The following is a 7,739-nucleotide window of genomic DNA, read 5'->3' as shown; positions in this document are numbered from 1 at the left end:
ATATTTCTTTTATACTAGTACCTTTAGCTCTACGTAAATAATTTGTATGTTAGAAAGTAAGGACAATAAGAAGAAGAAAATTTTGGCAATCACTGGCGGTTTGTATGCTATGTACTCATATATTTCTCGAAAGAAAAAACACACAATATCTGTAAAACAATAGACATAACACAGTGACTAATAACTGACAATGATGAACATAGTAGCACCAAAACTTTATTGGCGGTCACCTATAGTTTTAGTTTACACAACTCTTCCCCATCTTATACACTTCTTTCATGAGGTCTACTTTTTTCTAAAACCAGTGAAGGTATTTTAAATTTGTCTTCTGACTCCAAGGAAATGTGTATTTTTGTCACCAAATGTGATTTGTTTTATTGAAATAAAATTACAACAGTGGTCTTAATGCTTCCTCCATATAAAAACAGTTCATTATAAAAGATGTTGATGTTAGTACTGAAGATTTTTGTTCCTTAAGGAGAGAAATACAGAAGTCCTTGCATTCTTTGGTCAACTTACGTCTTTACTTACCCTTGAGATCTCAAAATTTGTCAGGGAAAAATGCTAAAACTTGTCTGGAAATCAGGGAAATATCAAGGAATCTCACTTGGGGAAACTTGTGGCAACCCTGAATTTGTACCACTCCTGGAGTCAGCTCTCATCTGTGGGGTATGAGGAATATCTCCCCTGTGCAGCTTATGGAAAGATTCAGATGGGACAAGTCCATCATAGTTTCCACAGCCTGGACGTTAATCCCCTACAGAGGTATGACAAACCTCTTAATAATGCTCAGAAAAAATATCCTTTGAAGAATTAAGGTTTCTGAGTGATAGTAAGTACAAAAATTTTAGCACAGCTGCCACATTCTGAATCTCTAACACATAAGGCACGTAACTGCTAGGCCCTCAGTTCGATTCTCACTAGCAGTGATATTGTTTTTTTAGTTTAATTTGACTTCCATACTTATTAACAAATGGAAATGTTAACAACAAATAGTGAATCGTAATCTTTTTGACAAACTACAGTATTTTTTTTGTTTTTAAAAAGTAATTCCACCAAGTGCCAGCAGTCACAGTAAAATACAATTTGTACAAAAATGTGAAGCATCAAACAGAAAATGCAATTTTTATTTTCTGTAGATTTATCAGTGTTATTGATATAACAGAATAAAAAGTCAAAACATTAAGATCACATGCTTCACAGCCTGTTGACCAACCTTTTGCACATTATACATCAGCAGTTACACACATCGTGGAATTGACAAGCCTTCAGTAGGTTTCGGGAAGTACTTGGCAGCATTGGTCGACGCGCGAGGGTCTCAATTCTATTGTGGGCGTGTATGTCTGGGTGTTTCTTGTGTGTGTGTGTGTGTGTGTGTGTGTGTGTGTGTGTGTGTGTGTGTGTGTGTGTGTGTGTGTGTGTGTGTAGTGGGGAGAGGGGTTGGGGGGGGGGGGGGGGGGTTTTGCACGCGCTTGCACACTTTTATTTGTACTCTTGCTAGAAAAAGAGGCAGACCTCAAACTATTGGTCACTGTTTACTGTTGTGTGTTTTCTGTGCAAAAGGCTCCAGTTGTCTGTAAGTAAGTGGTCACCTTTCCCTTTTACACATGTTTCCGATTTTTCCTTTCCCATACGACATCCAGAAAGTCATAAAGGTGTAGTATATCTTGACTCTTGAGAAGGTTCCGATGCAGTAGTAAGTTGACACTTACCGACTAATGTATGACCGTACTGGACAAAATTTTCACCAGACCAAGAATTTCTCGATATGGAGGATGCAAGCCATTATCTCGGATGGAATGTCATCAACAGAAGTAGAGCAATCTTCAGATGCACCTCAGAGAAGTGTGTATACTAATGACTTAGCATGTAATATTGATAGTTGTTTTTGTTGGTGTTGTTGTCTTCAGTCCTGAGACTGGTTTGATGCAGCTCTCCATGCTACTCGATCCTGTGCAAGCTGCTTCATCTCCCAGTACTTACTGCAACCTACATCCTTCTGAATCTGCTTAGTGTATTCATCTCTTGGTCTCCCTCTACGATTTTTACCCTCCACGCTGCCCTCCAATGCTAAATTTGTGATCCTTTGATGCCTCAGAACATGTCCTACCAACCGGTCCCTTCTTCTTGTCAAGTTGTGCCACAAACTCCTCTTTTCCCCAATTCTATTGAATACTTCCTCATTAGTTGTGTGATCTACCCATCTAATCTTCAGCATTCTTCTGTAGCACCACATTTCGAAAGCTTCTATTCTCTTCTTGTCCAAACTATTTATCATCCATGTTTCACTTCCATACATGGCTACACTCCATACGAATACTTTCAGAAATGACTTTCTGACACTTAAATCTATACTCGATGTTAACAAATATCTCTTCTTCAGAAACGCTTTCCTTGCCATTGTCAGTCTACATTTTATATCCTCTCTACTTCGACCATCATCAGTTATTTTGCTTCCCAAATAGCAAAACTCCTTTACTACTTTAAGCGTCTCATTTCCTAATCTAATTCCCTCAGCGTCACCCAACTTAATTCGACTACATTCCATTATCCTCGTTTTGCTTTTGTTGATGTTCATCTTATATCCTCCTTTCAAGACACTGTCCATTCCGTTCAACTGCTCTTCCAAGTCCTTTGCTGTCTCTGACAGAATTGCGATGTCATCGGTGAACCTCAAAGTTTTTATTTCTTCTCCATGGACTTTAATACCCACTCCGAATTTTTCTTTTGTTTCCTTCACTGCTTGCTCAATATACAGATTGAACAACATCGGGGACAGGCTACAACCTTGTGTCACTCCCTTCCCAACCACTGCTTCCCTTTCATGCCCCTCGACTCTTATAACTGCCATCTGGTTTCTGTACAAATTGTAAATAGCCTTTCGCTCCCTGTATTTTACCCCTGCCACCTTCAGAATTTGAAAGAGAGTATTCCAGTCAACATTGTCAAAAGCTTTCTCTCAGTCTACAAATGCTAGAAATGTAGGTTTGCCTTTCCTTAACCTATTTTCTAAGATAAGTCATAGGGTCAGTATTGCCTCATTTGTTCCAACATTTCTGCGGAATCCAAACTGATCTTCGCCAAGGTCGGCTTCTACCAGTTTTTCCATTCGTCTGTAAAGAATTTGCGTTAGTATTTTGCAGCTGTGACTTATTAAACTGATAGTTCGGTAATTCTCACATCTGTCAACACCTGCTTTCTTTGGAATTGGAATTATTATATTCTTCTTGATGTCTAAGGGGATTTCACCTGTCTCATACATCTTGCTCACCAGATGGTAGAGTTTTGTGAGGACTGGCTCTCCCAAGGCCGTCAGTAGTTCTAATGGAATGTTGTCTACTCCCAGGGCCTTGTTTCGACTTAGATCTTTCAGTGCTCTGTCAAACTCTTCACGCAGTATCGAATCTCCCATTTCATCTTCATCTACATCCTCTTCCATTTCCATAATATTGTCCTCAAGTACATCGCCCTTGTATAGACCCTCTATATACTCCTTCCACCTTTCAGCTTTCCCTTCTTTGCTTAGAACTGGGTTTCCATCTGAGCTCTTGATATACATACAAGTGGCTCTCTTTTCTCCAAAGATTTCTTTAATTTTCCTGTAGGCAGTATCTATCTTACCCCTAGTGAGATAATCCTCTACATCCTTACATTTGTCCTCTAGCCATCCCTGCTTAGCCATTTTGCACTTCCTGTCGATCTCATTTTTGGGATGTTTGTATTCCTTTTTGCCTGCTTCATTTACTGCATTTTTATATTTTCTCCTTTCATCAATTAAATTCAATATTTCTTCTGTCACCCAAGGATTTCTACTAGCCCTTGTCTTTTTACCTACTCGATCCTCAGCTGCCTTCACTACTTCATCCCTCAGAGCTACCCATTCTTCTTCTACTGTATTTCTTTCCCCCATTCCTGTCAATTGTTCCCTTATGCTGTCCCTGAAACTCTGAACAACCTCTGGTTTAGTCAGTTTATCCAGGTCCCACCTCCTTAAATTCCCACCTTTTTGAAGTTTCTTCAGATTTAATCTACAGCTCATAACCAATAGATTGTGGTCAGAGTCTACATCTGCCCCTGGAAATGTCTTACAATTTAAAACCTGGTTCTTAAATCTCTGTCTTACCATTTTATAATCCATCTGATACCATCTAGTATCTCCACGATTCTTCCATGTATACAACCTTCTTTTATGATTCTTGAACCAAGCGTTAGCTATGATTAAGTTATGCTCTGTGCAAAATTCTACCAGATGGCTTCCTCTTTCATTTCTCTCCCCCCAATCCATATTCACCCACTATGTTTCCTTCTCTCCCTTTACCTACTCTTCAATTCCAGTCACCCATGACTATTAAATTTTCGTCTCCATTCACTACCCGAATAATTTCTTTTATCTCATCATACATTTCATCAATCTCTTCATCATCTGCAGAGCTAGTTGGCATATAAACTTGTACTACTGTAGTAGGCATGAGCTCCATGTCTATCTTGGGCACAATAATGCGTTCACTATGCTGCTGGTAGTAGCTTACCCACACTCCTATTTTTTTTATTCATTATTAAACCTACTCCTGCATTACCCCTATTTGATTTTGTATTTATAACTCTGTATTCACTTGACCGAAAGTCTTGTTCCTCCTGCCACCGAACTTCCCTAATACCCACTATATCGAACTTTAACCGATCCATTTCCCTTTTTAAATTTACTAACCTACCTGCTCGATTAAGGGATCTGACATTCCACGCTCCAATCCTTAGAACGCCAGTTTTCTTTCTCCTGTTAACGACGTCCTCTTGAGTAGTCCCCGCCTGGAGATCCAAATGGGGGACTATTTTACCTCTGGAATATTTTACCCAAGAGGACGCCATCATCATTTAACCGTACAGTAAAGATGCATGCCCTCGGGAAAAATTACGGCTGTAGTTTCCTCTTGCTTTCAGCCGTTCACAGTACCAGCACAGCAAGGCCGTTTTGGTTAGTGTTGCAAGGCCAGATCAGTCAATCATCCAGACTGTTGCCCCTGCAACTACTGAAAAGGCTGCTGCCCCTCTTCAGGAACAACACGTTTGTCTGACCTCTCAACAGATACCCCTCCATTGTGGTTGCACCTACGGTAGGGCCATCTGTATCGCTGAGGCACGCAAGCCTCCCCACCAACGGCAAGGTCCATGATTCATGGGGGTAGATGCCGTGTGACGAGGGCCTCCCGTCGGGTAGACCGTTCGCCTGGTGCAAGTCTTTCGATTTGATGCCACTTCGGCGACTTGCGCGTCGATAGGGATGAAATGATGATGATTAGGACAACACAACACCCAACCCCTGAGCGGAGAAAATCTCCAACCCAGCCGGGAATTGAACCCGGGCCCTTTGGATTGACAGTCTGTCGCGCTGACCATGCAGCTACCGGGGGCGGTAGTTACCTCAGACATTTCTGTAAATGTTGTAGTTATCTATAATGGAATGCTACCTGGAAAAAGCTGCACAAATATTCAGTCAGATTTCAATAATATTTCAGATTGGTGCAAAATTTGCGTATTTAATGTACATGTACAGAAATGTAAAACTGCACACTTCACAAAATAGAATATGTAGTATCCTTTGACTACAATTTCAACAAGATACAACTGGAATCAGTCAGCTCGTACAGATACGTGCATGTAACAAAATGTAGGGATACAAAATGCAACAATCATACAGGCTCATTTGTGAGTGAGGCATCTGGACACTGGCAGGATAATGGGAGAATGCAGCTGGTCTACAAAGGAGATCTGTGCCTCTCATCTCGGAATACTGCTAACGGGTGTTAGGTTCATACTAAATACAACTAAGGGGAGATACTAAACATATACGGAGAAGAGTGACCCGAATGGTCACCAGTCTGCCTGACATGCAGGAGAGTCTCTCAATAGTGTCAAAAAACCTTGGTGAAAGTACACTATACCCCACATGAAGGGACAAATTTTCCATGTTAAGTGACAATACACTTTCCCACGCAACTGTAGAACTTACCAGTTCTTTGGAAGGTAAAGGTTTTATACACTAGCAAAGAGCTTCCCGGCACTTTAGGAAATGAAACCCAGCGAAAAACAACGCCTCTTGGAAAGATCTTTGATGCGTGGCAACATGTAGACTCTACATTTTTTTTGTATTATGGAACTATAAATATGGATTCAGTCAAATACAAAATGGTAGCATCCAAAGCACTGAAATGGAGATTGCGATACACTCTATAGTCAACCAATCGTATCTCACATCATATCATTTGCCACCTTGTAACACCAACAGATATTCGGGGTGTAGGACATGTGATGTAGTCAGCCAATAGCAACATGACTGTTAAGTAGTGTGAAGACACAAATAGGAATAGTTAATGGTTTAAATTAATATACATACAGTACAGCTACAAGAAAAGCTAAGCTTTCACACTTAATACTGGTCCTTTTTAGCGTGTGTTATCCTTTAATATATATCAAACACAAATGTGCCATTAAAACTTTAAATAATGACATAAATGGCTGGTACTCAAAGTGTTATGCTACGAATGTGAGTCAAATACTCATGATTCAAGAAATTCATTGCACGTTCTCACACGTAATATAATTCATCTTGGGCGAAAGCAAATTTGATTCGAAAGTAACATTTCTCAAGCCATCATTAGCAACATTTTCCCATGACCTGTTAAAAATGTAAACAGTCATGTCGTCACATTCATTGAAAGCAGTTTGTTGCTACAAAGTATTGTACAGACTTCATCCTAAAGCCTTTGATGCATTATGCTGTCAGTACACACTTGTAAGTGCACTGTGTTCTGTAGTTGTAAAAGCACCTTTTATCCACTACTAAAATTTTATTTTACATCTACATCTACATTGATACTCCGCAAGCCACCCAACGGTGTGTGGCGGAGGGCACTTTACGTGCCACTGTCATTACCTCCCTTTCCTGTTCCAGTCGCGTATGGTTCGCGGGAAAAACGACTGTCTGAAAGCCTCCGTGCGTGCTCTAATCTCTCTAATTTTACATTCGTGATCTCCTCGGGAGGTATAAGTAGGGGGAAGCAATATATTCGATACCTCATCCAGAAACGCACCCTTTCGAAACCTGGCGAGCAAGCTACACCGCGATGCAGAGCGCCTCTCTTGCAGAGTCTGCCACTTGAGTTTATTAAACATCTCCGTAACGCTATCACGGTTACCAAATAACCCTGTGACGAAACGCACCGCTCTTCTTTGGATCTTCTCTATCTCCTCCGTCAGACCGATCTGGTACGGATCCCACACTGATGAGCAATACTCAAGTATAGGTCGAACGAGTGTTTTGTAAGCCACCTCCTTTGTTGATGGACTACATTTTCTAAGCACTCTCCCAATGAATCTCAACCTGGTACCCGCCTTACCAACAATTAATTTTATATGATCATTCCACTTCAAATCATTCCGCACGCATACTCCGAGATATTTTACAGAAGTAACTGCTACCAGTGTTTGTTCCGCTATCATATAATCATACAATAAAGGATCCTTCTTTCTATGTATTCGCAATACATTACATTTGTCTATGTTAAGGGTCAGTTGCCACTCCCTGCACCAAGTGCCTATCCGCTGCAGATCTTCCTGCATTTCGCTACAATTTTCTAATGCTGCAACTTCTCTGTATACTACAGCATCATCCGCGAAAAGCCGCATGGAACTTCCGACACTATCTACTAAGTCATTTACATATATTGTGAAAAGCAATGGTC

Source organism: Schistocerca piceifrons, chromosome 9, assembly GCF_021461385.2.
Source record: "Schistocerca piceifrons isolate TAMUIC-IGC-003096 chromosome 9, iqSchPice1.1, whole genome shotgun sequence".
Classification (NCBI taxonomy): domain Eukaryota; kingdom Metazoa; phylum Arthropoda; class Insecta; order Orthoptera; family Acrididae; genus Schistocerca; species Schistocerca piceifrons.
Note: the sequence above shows the minus strand (reverse complement) of the source record.